Genomic DNA, 13,672 nt, shown 5'->3' with positions numbered 1-13,672 from the left:
CTCTATCCCTCTCCCTTCCTCTCTGTAAAAAATCAATAAAATATATTTTTAAAAAAAAGACTATAGAAAAAAAAAGACTTAATAGGTAAGGGAGCTTTAAGGAAACATTTTCTTACCATCAGGTTGCTCGTTAGTTTAGCTGTTTTGGTTTGTTTGCTTTTCTTAGCTTTATTGAGATGAAATTATAATATATTTACAGTGTTCAACATGATGATTTGATATACATATACATTGTGAAAGGATTCCAGCAAGTAAGTTAATTAGCACATTAATCCCTTACATTTGTTTCCTTTCTTGGTTGTAGGGGTGAGAATCTTTAAGTTCTAATCTCTTGGCAAATTTCAGTCATACAGTACTAGTACATACAGTATTATCAACCAGAGCAGGCGTGGGGAACCTTTTTTCTGACAAGGGCCATTTTGATATTTATAACATCACTCGTGGGCCATACAAAATTAATCAGCTTAAAAATTAGTCTGTCATATTTTGTCAAACATAATTAACTCACCCCTAATGCCTTGGCAGCTCCAGGCCCAATGATACTGCAGGCCTTATACAACCTGAGGGCCGGACGTTCCCCAACCCCTCAACTAGAGTCACCATGTTATACATTAGATCCCAGACCTTATTAGTTTTTATAACTGAAAGTTTGTACCCTTTTACTAACCTTTCCTCATTTCTCCAGCCCCTGGCAAACACGATTCTACTCTCTGTTTCTATAGTAGTAAATTTTATTTTTATTTTTTTTTAACGATTCTACATATAAGTAATACCATGCAGTATTTGTCTTTCTCTGTCTGGCTTACTTTACTTAGCATAATGCCCTCGGGGTTCATCCATGTTGTCTCATGGCGGAATTTTCTTGTTTTTATGGTTGAATAATATTTTGTTGTAGGTAAATAGCTAGATATAACATTTTCTTAGTCCATTCATCTTTTGACAGATACTTAAGTTGTTTCCATACCCCGGCTATTGTGAATAGTGCTGCAGTGAGCATGGGAGTCCAGGTGTTATCTCTTCCAGATGGTGATTTTCCCCCTTTTGGATATATTCCCCAAAGTGGAATTGCTGGATCATATGGTAGTTCTATTTTTAATTTCTTGAGGAACCTCCATACTGTTTTTCATAGTGACTGTACCAGTTCCATTCCCACCAACAGTGTACAAGGGTTCCCTTGTATCCACATCCTATCTAGCATTTATTATCTCTTTTTGGTGATAACCCAGAATATTTTTCCATTCATTTGTGTCTTCAATTCCTTTCATCAATATTTTTATTGTTTCACTGTGCAGATCTTTCATTTCCTTGGTTAAATATATTCCTAAAGTATTTTATTCTTTTTGGTGCTATTGTAAGTGAGATTGTTTTCTTTATTATTCTTTCCTATAGTTCTCTGTTAGTGTATAAAATGCAACTGACTTTTGTTTATTGATTTTCTATTTGGCAACTTTACTGAATTTGTTTAGTCTGTTTTTTGGTGGAGTCTTCAGAGTTTTCTAGATGTAGTACCATGTCATCTGCAAACAGAGAATTTTATTCTTTCTGATTTGGAGGTCTTTTGTTGCTAATTGCTCTGGATTTTCAGTACTATTTGAATAAAAATGGCAAGAGTGTGCATCATATTCTTGTTCCTGGTCTTAAAACAAAAGCTTTCAGCTATTCACCATTGAGTATGATGTTAGCTGTGTGTTTGTTCTATTATGTTGAGATACATTCTATCTATATCCAATTTGTTGAGAGTTTTTATGAAAAAAATGTTGAATTTTGTCATACATTTTCTTCATCTATTTGTTTTTTATTCTTCATTTTGTTAATGTGGTACATCACATTTATTGATTTCGATGGTTGAACCTTTTTTATTGTTAATCCTCACCTGAGAATATTTTTTCATTGAATTTTAGAGAGAGTGGAAGGGAGGGGGAGAGACAGAGAAACATCAATGACACTTCAATTGGTTGCCTCCCGTGTGCGCCCTTACCAGGGCTGGGGTTCAAGCCTGCAACCTAGGTAAGTGCCCTTGACTGGAATCAAACCCAGGACCCTTTAGTCCAATGGCCAATGCTCTATCCATTGAGCCAAACCAGCTAAGGCTAGTTGAATCATTTTTGCATCCCCGGAATAAATCTCACTTGATCATGATGTGTGATCCTTTTACTGTATGTACTGTTGAATTCATTTTGCTAATATCTTGTTGAAGACTTTTGTATCTTATGTTCATCAGGGATATTGGCCTGTAGTTTTCCTTTTTTTTATAGTATTTTTGTCTGGCTTTAGTATCAGAGTAATGCTAGCCTCATAAAATGAGTTTGGAAGTGTTCCCTCTATAATGTTTTAGAAGGTTCCTCCCTCCCTCCGTCCCTTCCTTCCTTCCTTTCTTTCTTTCTTTTAATCCTCACCCGAGGATATGTTTATTGATTTGAGAGAGGGGGAGAGAAAAGAGAGAGAAAAATATCTATGTGTGAGAGAAACATTAACTGGCCGACCTGCCCTGATGAGATCGAACCTGAGACCTAGGTATGTGCCCTGACGTGGAATCAAACCCAGAGCCTTTTGGTGTATGGAAGGACTTTCCAACCAACTGAACCACATCGGCCAGGGCAGTTTTATTTGTTTTTAATATGTTAGGATTACAGTGAGATTGAGGAATGCCAAAATGAATTCAGATTGGATGACAAGTCCTTAGGATTCCAGCCAGAATCTTTTAATTATACCTTATATTACCTATCTTTTTTTTTAATTTAGTTTATTGATTTGAGAGAGGAAGACAGTGAGAGAAACATCTATTTGTTGTTCCCCTTATTTATGCATTCACTGGTTGCTTCTTGTATGTGCCCTGACTGGGGCTCAAACCTGCAACCTTGGCGTATTAGGATGACGCTCTAACCAACTGAGCTACCTGGCCAGGGTCCTAACTTATTATTTTAGATATGGGGAGTTCCAGGAAAGAACAAATGGTGGGCTAATGTTATCTTTCCCTTCCCCACAAAACAAAACAGGAATTAAAATGTACACTTTTTTAGAGATATGTGCTAAATGTTGAAATTTGTTGTTTGGTGTTTGCTTTAGAGTGGAGGAGAGTTAACAGATAAACAAGATTGAATATGAGTTGATAATTGTTGAAATAGTAAGTAAATGAAGTTCTTTATAAAATTTTACTTTATACTTATTTAAAATTTTTCATAATAAAATGTTTTAAAGTTTAAAACTTTAAACTTGTTACAGCAGGCAAGTAAACATAATCAGATTTTTCAGTCTCTCCCCATCAGTGCGACTTGCCCTCTGAACCCAATTTCTCTTATAGCTATCACATACTTCCAATCAAAAGGAAAATAGAGTGGCTATGTAGGTATATAATGACTTTATACTGAGAGGAAATGTTAATATTTTAAAGAGGTATACACAGATTCTGGAAGGTATTCCTGACAGGAAGATTGAAGAAGCAAATGGGAAATTAATAGTATGTTTAGTATACAATAGATTTCATTTTATAAAATACTTGAATATCTGAAAAGGTATCTTATAAATACCAAATCAGTGCCAGTCAAGATTTCTCTAAGAAAATTAATAGGCTATTTAGGGTGCAGGTTATTCTGTAACTGTTGGCAAATCTTAGTATTAGTGGATTTGGCGAATTACTAACAGGACTCAAACTGTAAATTCCTCTCCTATACTTCATACTATTGGCTTGGAAGTGGGAAAGTGGTTCCTATTTACATTTCTTATTTTCTCTACTTCTTTAATGTAACCCAGCATATCAAAAGTTGGGTGCTTGCAATGTGTCAAATATCTTGCTAGGTTCTCTTATGAATGTTATGTCACTTAATTCTCAAAATAGTGCAGTGGGATGGTTTACAAATGAACAAACTGAACTAGAGTGGTCACATAGCTAGTAATAGGGTGAGTCAACTCCTTATGATTCCAGAATCTTTTCATTATACCACATTCCCTATTTTATTTAAAAAGCCTTCCACCGCCGAAACCAGTTTGGCTCAGTGGATAGAGCGTCGGCTTGCGGACTGAAGGGTCCCAGGTTCGATTCCGGTCAAGGGCATGTACCTGGGTTGTGGGCACATCCCCAGTAGGAGATGTGCAGGAGGCAGCTGATCGATGTTTCTCTCTCATCGATGTTTCTAGCTCTCTATCTCTCTCCCTTCCTCTCTGTAAAAAATTAATAAAATATATTTAAAAAAAAAAAAAGCCTTCCACCTTCACCAATATAATCTTGCCCTTTTCTCTCCTCCTGACTTTGGGTACTGCTACCCATCTGAAGTTTTTGCAGTTTTTACTTTAGGATTCTTTGCCTGAAGTTGGATGGGGCTCCTGGATCTGGGTAAAGAAAGGAAAAATATATATTTTTTTATTGGGCATCATCCCCTACTAGAGTGATTATTCATTATCTTTGGTATTAAAAAAAAAAGTTAATGAGCCTCTTCCAGTCACCCATACCTTCCTTATAAGTCAGTCAGTTGCAGGCTCCCTATATCGAGTCTGGCTGCAGTTCAGGAAGGGTTATAGAACAAGGGCCTATGAATCCCTAGAAGTTTTACAAGGTTTATTGGTGTTTTTCTGAGGAAAATATTCATGGTCTTTATCAGAGTCTAATAGAAGTCTGTGATCACTCTTCGAAAAGGTTAAGAAATATAGGTGCCCTAGGATTTGGTTGCTAAGCAACCAAGTAGATATTAAACTCGGTTCTTCTTGGGCCTAAAAAGGTGTGTCCCTTTGATCTATTGGGCCAAATTGAGTACCACCACAATGCCCACTGTGAGCATACTTGTTTTCTTATAAAGAAACTAGAGGCCCAATGCACGAAATTCGGGTATGGGGCTTGGCCCTCGCAGCTGTGGCGGCTTGCCTCGGGCCTCGCAGCCCCTGCTTCATCCAGAAGGTCAGTCAGCTGTCCGATCTAATTAGCATATTATGCTTTTATTATTATAGATGATCAGTGATTTCAGTTTTTATTTATTTTTTGTTAATTCTCACCAGAGGATATTTTTTCCTTGACTTTTTTAGAAAGAGTGGAAGGGAGGGGGAGAGACAAAGAGAGAAACATCTATGTAAAAGAGACACATTGATTGGTTGCCTCCCACTCATTTTTAGTTTTGAAAATTCAAATAATTTTGCTACTAAAGATTGTAGCCTACTTAGTTTTATTTGTATTAACTTGACATAGATGCACTCTAAGTTGTGCTTGGTAAACTCAATTTTTTTCCAAAAGAAAATGCTTTTTTTTTAAAGGAAGGTATTAATAACAGGTCTAGAAGCCAGATAAGAATTCCTAAAGGAATCTGTGTTTTGGTAGCATAAGGGATGGTAACAAGCAGCTCCCAAACATTGGCTTGCAAATTAGTATTTCTATGTTGTTATAAACTAATATCCAAATAAACATTTATTATAGATCTCCTCAAAGAAGAGATTAGGCAAATACTGTCTCCTTTGAGCAGTTCACCAAAGAAGGGTTGGTAGGAATTCCTGTAAGTATGTGTGTTCAAAGTTTGAAATCAGCTAGAAAAACAGTAACAAGGTAGTTATGCTCATACTAAGAATCAATTTTTGAATATTGATACTAGAGCAAATGGAAGCCTAGTGGGTTTCCTTCTTGCTTTAATAAACAAATGGGGAAAGAATTGGAATTTCAGTGTGAAACAATATTGACTCTTAGTGGATTCTTAAGAAATCCTAAACTCATTGAAGAGCCATGGGCCATGCAATATTTTTTTAGAATTCAGAGATGATCATGAAGACCACACTGCTTTAACAGGGGCTTTCTGGTCCTTTGGCCCATTAGGTCAAAGGGGATACCTTCTTAAGTAGAAGTCTTCTTTTTGTTTCTTTTTGTTTTTGTTTTTGTTTTTTGTTACCCAAGTATCATTTGATGTATTTATCTAGGTATAAATTATCATGTAGTCCTGTAATGGCTAAATGAAAAATGGTTCTTAAGGATATAAGATGAAAGGATATGGTACAGAAGTATTGTCAATTGTCTAATTATTATTCATGGATGCTAGTACTTTGTGGGCCAGGAGCCCCAGTTGCAAAGGATCTAATATTGTTTTACTGTATTTTCCTAATCAACAAATAAAAAATGTTGCACTTTTCGAAGTCCAAGATTAAGATATTGGCAGGATTGGTTTCTCCTGAGGCCTCTCTGCTTGGTTTGCAGGTGACCTGCCCTCTTGCTGCCTCTTCACATTATCCTTTCTCTGTGTGCATGCATTCTTAGTGTCTCTTCATGTCTCCAAATTCCCTTTTCATATAAGGATACTGATCATATTGGATTAGGGCCCACTCAGTGGCCTCGTTTAAAAAAATTTTTTTCAATTGAAGTAGGTTAATTAACGTACTGGTTGCAGGTGTACAACATAATGATTCAGTCCAAATGCATTGCAAAATGATCATAACAGTCTAGTTAACATCCTTTACCTTACATGGTTACCAAAAGTATTATTTTTCTTGTGATATAAACTTTTGAGATCTACTCTCAGCAACTTTCAGGTATGCAGTACAGTATTAACTGTAGTCACCATGCTGTATGTTGTATCCCCATGACTTATTTACTTTATAACTGGAAATTTCTACCTTTTGATCCCCTCCATTGATTTCTCCTACCCCACCCCAAAATTTTTGCACTTTTAAAAAACTCCTTTTTTTCCAAAAGATTGGAAACCAAGTTATTGGTGGTCTATAAGAGATTTCTCATAATCTGGGGTATAGGATTTTTTTTTTTTTTATGATGTCTTAGTTTGGCCCAGCTGGTGTGGTTCAGTGGTTGAGCATCTACCTCTGAACCAGGAGGACACAGTTCAATTCCCGGTCAGGGCATATACCCGTGCTGAGGGCTTGATCCCCAGTGTGGGGCGTTCAGGAGGCAACCGATCAAAGATTCTCTCTCATCATTGATGTTTCTATCTCTCTCTCACTCTCCCATCTTCTCTGAAATAAATAAAAATATTTTTTTTAAAAAAAGATGTCTTAGTTTTCATATTGCACACTAAGTACTTGGTTACCAAGTACCGGAAAATGAAATATAGTATTCAGAAGCAGTAAAATTCAGCATTTAGAAATATTTACTCAGTAAAAAATAAGTTTGTAAATAGAAGACTTCTCAACAAAGAGGGAAAATAACAGGTAAATGCTAAAATACTTAGTGTTTTACTTTATTCAGTGCTAGAATTCTGGGCTTTATTTAGGGTCAAACTGTGATATGACAGGAAAACCCACAGAGATGATTAAAGGAGAATAAAATAACAGAAAATTTAGCATAATATATAATTGTGATTATTTTTTTGCATAAGGATTTGGAGCAGCTTACTATGCCAGTTATATTCATTAACTAAAAAGTACTATTTTGTCAGTGTCCTGGGGCTAATTTATTATAAGAATTAATGAATGAGAATTTTGGCCTAAATACAGCTGAAATGTTTACTGAAACTGGACCAAAGATTAGCATCCGTGTAGAGGCTTAATCATTTTTTATATTAAGATATCAGAGAAAAGTTTTACAATATTTTGATGTTTTGTATGATGGGAATTCTTGAAGTTCTTGGGTCTCATAACAAACCATCATAGATGCTCATCCTCTAGGAAAATAATGTACTACTCACCATTCCAAAGGTTTCATTTTGCTCAGGAATCTACTGTATGAGTAAAAATAGACTCGTTTTATGCATAGACCAAACACTGTACAGGAGTAGGCAAAAGTAAGTTTATTGATGACAAAGAACTCTGTATTCAAGTGTGTTTGAGTATAGCAAGTAGACTACAAGAATATGTAAATAATGAAGGCCAGCAATTCCAGCCACTTACGAGATTGTACATAAATGCACTGTGACATTGTGGCATTCTTTTGCGTTAATAAAGCTATTATAATAATCATAACCTGTAAGTCTTTTTCCATACGAACAACTATAAACCTACTTTTGCCCTAACATGTATATCAATGTTTTGTTTTTAGTTTATGTCTTTCATCACCATTACTTTTTAAATTACAAATTATTCTGAGTAATTCTATTATCAGTATAGCTTCTGGTGAGTAGTTTGGTAATAGAATGTTGAGTATTTACAATTAATTTTCATTTTTGGGTTTTCTTTTAGAATGTAGAATCTTCTAAGAAAAACTCTGAGGAAAGAATTGAAAGTATTTAAAAACTTATGAAAAAATGTAGACTTCCCACTATGTTTGTGGGAGTGTAATACGGTTTTTACTTTCTGAGAGGTGGTTCAGCATCGCTAATAAATATGCTCATGCCATTCTAGCAGTTCCACTTTTAGGAATGTGTCTTAAGGAAATGTTTGTGCACATGTATAAACAAAAGTATACACACAAACACACACACACACACACACACACACGCACACACAAGGCCCAGTGCACGAAATTCGTGCACAGGTAGGGTCCCTAGTGACTGCCAGCTGCCAGCTGGGGCCTCCCTTTCCTGGGCTGCCTGCCCGCCCCCCAAACTGATGGCCCCACCAGCTCCCAGGCTCTGAGGGAGCCTGGTGGCAGCCCTGCTGCTGCTGCTGGTCACCGCCTATGGGGCCCGATTGCCCCGCCACTGCCTGGCACCCAGGCGCTGAGGGAGCAGGGCAGCAGCCCCGCCCCCCACCGCCCCGGCTGGTCACCCTGCGATCAGATTGGCAGGGCATTGGGCCCCTGCACAGCTCCCTCAGTGCATGGGAGCCTGGCGGTGGCGTGGTAATCAAATCAGAGGGCGATCGGGCCCCACCCAGCGACCAGTGTCTCACACCCACCGTAGCCTGGCGCTGCCCACTCACCTGCTCCACCATCCCGCCCTGGTCCCACTCTCATCTGGGCGCATCAGGGCCTGCAGCGCCTCCTCTGCCAGTGCCGAGTCACCAACACCCGCCATGTTCCGCACCACCCCCTGGTGGTCAGTGCATGTCATAGCAAGTGGTTGAACTCCCTGCAGAACTCCCAGTTGAGAGGACAATTTGCATATTAGGCTTTTATTACATAGGATATGTATACACAAACCATTCAGTGCAGCATTGTGTGTGTCATGGAAAATTAGTGACAATCTAAACATCAACCCGCAGAAGACTGACTTAAATTACGGTAGATCCATGGGATAAAATACCGTGCCATCATTTAAGAGAAAGAAGTAAATTTGTATATCTCCTTTAAATATAGAAAGATGTCTAAAACTTACTACTAAATGAACAAAACAGATTACAGAACAGTAGGGTTATTTTATTTTTGGAATATCTTTGGAAAATGGAATTGTAAGAATTTCACTTTATTTTATGCTTTTGTGATGTTTGAATAATTTTTACAAGCAGTTTTTAAATAATAAGATTAATGATTCAGCTATCAGGACGTGAGGGGAATCCGATTGGACATATTAGAATTATTAAGCTCTAAATGCCCTTACTGCTATATACTTACCTACCTGGTCTGCCAAATAATCACAGAACATGTATGGTCAGGTTCTGTTCATCTGTGTTTTACAGGTTCTTGCTGCCCATTGTCCTTCATTCTTAATAGAATTTTCCATGAGACCAATCAGTAAGTTTTGTCTAAATAGTTTAAGAGATTTATAAAATAATCTCTTTCCCTAAGAGACTCCTCTGTGTCAGTGATAAACGATGGGATGCTTTTGGGATTTTCTGTCTTTGTAGGGAGGGTGATGTTTTCTCTTCAGAATGACTCATTAAGTGTAAAGGCATACTTTAGGATTGTTTTTCCCCTTCATGGTTGTGAAAATGCAATACTTGGCACATAGGCAAACCTAAAGAGTTTGCAAATTGCTTCCCCTCTCTGGATAAGAGAAACATCTTAAAATAGCACATAACATAGCTTTTATAAATAGTAGTTACTTTATGTTTGTTGAATGAATGAATGCAGAAAAACTGGCAAATCTAGATAATATAAACAAATCTAGATAATATAAATTCCAAAACAGTCAAGAATTTTAATATGGATTTGTTTGTCTAACACAGCACCAATAATTGGTGCTGAGTTTTACAGTTTTTTTGTTTTAATTCAGATGTAGCTCTCTAAAATAAGTATTAATTACTTTAATAAATAGAAGCTATATGTTAAATCCTAATTTTTTTTCTGAACTCTCCACCACTGTGTGTGTGACTTCTTACAGTTAAAATATATGTAGTCTGTTTCTTCATCTATAAAATAATGAATTAGACTTTATCCTAAAACTCTAAATTTTTTATCAACTTAAGAAATTTTACCTAAACTACAGAAAGTGTAACAGATATTAATGCCTTATAAATGTGCATAACCCATTTCTTCTAGAGTAAGTAAATCTGGTTCCCATTTCAGTGTTTGAAAATGAAAGCGGTTTGGACAGAGGAGGCAAATGTAGAGGTATGAGAGGTTCTTTTCCTATCTAGTCTGGTACATGTTTCTAAAGCATATGCTGAGGCTCCAAACACAGTAGGACAGAACCTTCAAAAAGTCTTGAGAATATCGCCCTTTAAAGAGGTAAATCAAAGTCCATGTCATTCTAATTCTTATTAAGAATAGTCTGTGCATCCTTGGTTAGTTTAGCAGTATATATGTATTTATTATTTTTGAACGAGTTATAAGTAAAATAATACGAGTTATAAGTAAAATAAGTAAAATGTCAACCTAAAACAACCTAAAATAAAAGTGTAGTATGTATTTAGCTTCATTATTTATGGCATGTACTCTTGTCCTATCACCCCTCCCCTCCAAGTACAACTAAGTATGTCTTTCCTCCATAATATTGCCATTAATGAAATTTTTCATGACGAAAGAAATTCATGCTATGGACTATAAAATAGGGGTGTTTTTTTAAAACTGGGTTTTAATTGCCTCCTATTCTAGTCATGGGTTTGTTGTACCAAGTCCAGCAGCCCTTAGCAGGGTTCTCAACCTGTGGGTCGCGACCCCTTTGGGAGTCGAACGACCCTTTCACAGGGGTCACCTAAATACATCCTGCATATCAGATATTTACATTACGATTCAAAACAGTAGCAAAATTACAGTTATGAAGTATCAACGAAAATAATTTTATGGTTGGGGGTCACCACAACATGAGGAACTGTATTAAAGGGTCGCAGCATTAGAAAGGTTGAGAACCACTGCCCTAGAGGGAATATAAATTTAGGCAAAGTGGCCAAGGAAGAGATGGGGAAAAAAGGAAAACTTTATCTTGGCCCTAAATTACTAAATCATGATATTTCTTTAGTCTCTTAATTGTTTGCCCCAATGTTTCTCTTTTTTCTTTTTTTCTTTTCAGCCCTGAACTTCTCTTAGGTACTCTGCCTTCATTAACTTGCTACAAATTGTAAGCTTAACTTAGAATTTGTACTAATCCCAATTATACGAACTTTTCAACAGATTTATATCTTCTAATGCTTGTTACTTATCTCACCTAAACTGTTGGGTTTTGCTTGTTTTTTCATGTTTTCCACATATAGTCTTCTCACATTATTTACTGTTACAAGATTGAAATAACACACTGTTGAAGAAGAGAAAAACATTTTTACCCATATTCATGTTGTTAGTAGCAGCTTATCTTCACATGTATTTAAAGACTCCAAAGAGCCATTTAAACTCTTATGTACTATAAATGATAGTCCATACACACCTGAGTCAGCAGGACAGGTATTATTCTTTCTATTATACAGATGAGAAAACTGAGACTTTGAGACATTGCATAAGGCAGTGTCAGGATTCATAGAAATTTAGAGCAAGAAAAAGCCTAATGAAAATTTTACTTTGAGGAATTTAAGGTTCATCTATAAAAAGTTATTTTTCTCAGAACACCAAACTTAAATTAAGTTGCAGGCTAGAACTCAAATTTCCTAACCCTTATTATATAGTACTTTTTTATTTTCCCAAGGAAAAAAACTGTTACAGTACAAACACTCAGTATTTTAATTTTGGTTGGAGATAGAAGATAAGCATATAATACAGCTGCCACATTAGTTCTCAAGCAAGTTGGTCATGTAGATAAAATGCGTTCATATATTTGTTGTATTTTTTTTCTGTGATTTAAAAATTAAATTGAAGGTGGTAATCATACCAAAAAACCTTCTTTTCCCATCTCCCTTTTATCATTTTGTAAAGTTATTAAAAAGAAAGAAATTATAGAAGTATTTAAGAATAAATTCAACTTACATATATAACAGAATCAGAAATTGAATCTTAAACTTAGTGACTATTTTCTTTTAATCCTAATTGAAAGTTTTTCTGGCATGTTTTTTCTCTTCTCCTTAATTGAGTTAAAGATCGTTTATGACTTCTGTCTATCTGTTATTCTGTATATCTGTTAATTTTCATTATTTAATGGTTTAAATGTAGAGGTAGGTTGGTCTGAATATATTGATTTCAGGATATATTTTAGGTGCTTGTTTCTAGTGAATCTCAGTTTGAGGGTTATTGCTTAAGGGAAGAAATTTGGTTAATTGTAGCTAGTTGGAGTTTAGAGAACTGAAGTTTGCTGTATGCAGTTCTTTATTTAGTAAGTGAGAAAAATCCTAATAATTTTATAACTATACTGTATGAACAACCTGATAAAGCTCTGAAAAAGAAATGAGGCCTAGGAGATGAAGAATCTATGGAGGATTTTAAATTGAGGATTTTTCTGAGCTAGGTTCTAAAATAAAATAGTAAATTGTGGCTAGTAGGATGAAAATAGTTATTAACCCTCCTGTAAGATCTGAAATAATATTGTTGCCCTTGAGAAAAGTAGGCATTACAGTGTAATGATATTACTCAATCTACTTCTTTTGTCAGCCTAAGTAAGAAGAAATTTTCTGTTTTTCTTTAACACATGCCTGTTTTTAACATAGAGTTTCCTGTAGTTTCAAAGATGTCTAAAATATACCTTTGTGGGTGTGCATATTTGTCCTTACTTTGAAATCTCATATTTGGGCTCTAGATTCCAAAGTGGTTTTTATATTTAGGAAAACCATTACCTCCCAAAGGTTTTCTTAGGAGAGTGAGGAAAACAAGTGTAAAATTTCATTGTAAATACCTTGTTGTTAATATGCTTGGAAAATTATATTCATAGTAAAAATGGTCTCAGTGTTCTAATTAAAATTTAATGATGGATCTTAGATATTGTAAAGCCAAAGGAATTAAAAGACGAGGGACATTTTGAGAAAATGGCTTGGTCATATATATATATCTAAATATATATTTACTCACATGTTTTGTCAGAAACCAAAATTGAGGGAAGAGATTTGGCTTTTTGTTGGTTTGTGAAATTGATCAGAGATTGCTCCTTGGCTTAGTTGCTGTCTGCATAGGCTGTTAACAATTGTTTCTCTGGCAGCAGATCTTGTTCATCAGGATTGCATCATTTCTGGGAGAATGGCCAAGGTCCACAGCCTCAGTACAAAGACTGTCTGAAGCATATGAAGCCTGTTCTCTTTCTGAAGCAGCACTCCTCTTCCTGCCAGTCCTCTTCACAGGATTACTGAAGCAGACTTGTTCTGAATTTTCTTTCATTGAATTGTCTGTTTATTGGACTCTTGTCTCCCAGCTGCTTCCGGCTCACCTGGCTGATGCAATTTCTTTCTCTAAATCTCTGTTGGAATTATTCTTAAAACACTGTCTTTTGAGAGTAACTAGACAGATTACACAGGTCTTGTGCTTTCAGCAAGTAAAGTCATATAGAGAAGAGACGGTCATAATGACAAATACAAAGACTTTTTTTTC

General features: G+C 35.9%; 1 protein-coding gene across 15 annotated transcripts in view; it reads left to right on the top strand.

Moving 5' to 3' along the window:
* Nucleotides 1-13,672, top strand: part of SETD5 (SET domain containing 5) — an 80,188-nt gene that overhangs the window by 15,266 nt on the left and 51,250 nt on the right. Inside the window, exon 1 of one of the 15 annotated variants that reach the window (XM_014542777.1) lies at nt 10,301-10,345. The exons of the other annotated variants lie outside the window; for them this stretch is intronic. The gene's annotated coding sequence lies outside the window, so the exon portion shown is untranslated. Of the gene's footprint in view, nt 1-10,300; nt 10,346-13,672 lie in introns of those variants that run through there. 15 annotated transcript variants of the gene reach the window in all.

Source organism: Myotis brandtii, unplaced genomic scaffold (assembly GCF_000412655.1).
Source record: "Myotis brandtii unplaced genomic scaffold, ASM41265v1 scaffold312, whole genome shotgun sequence".
Taxonomy (NCBI): Eukaryota; Metazoa; Chordata; class Mammalia; order Chiroptera; family Vespertilionidae; genus Myotis; species Myotis brandtii.
This window is presented reverse-complemented; position numbering and strand designations above follow the sequence as displayed.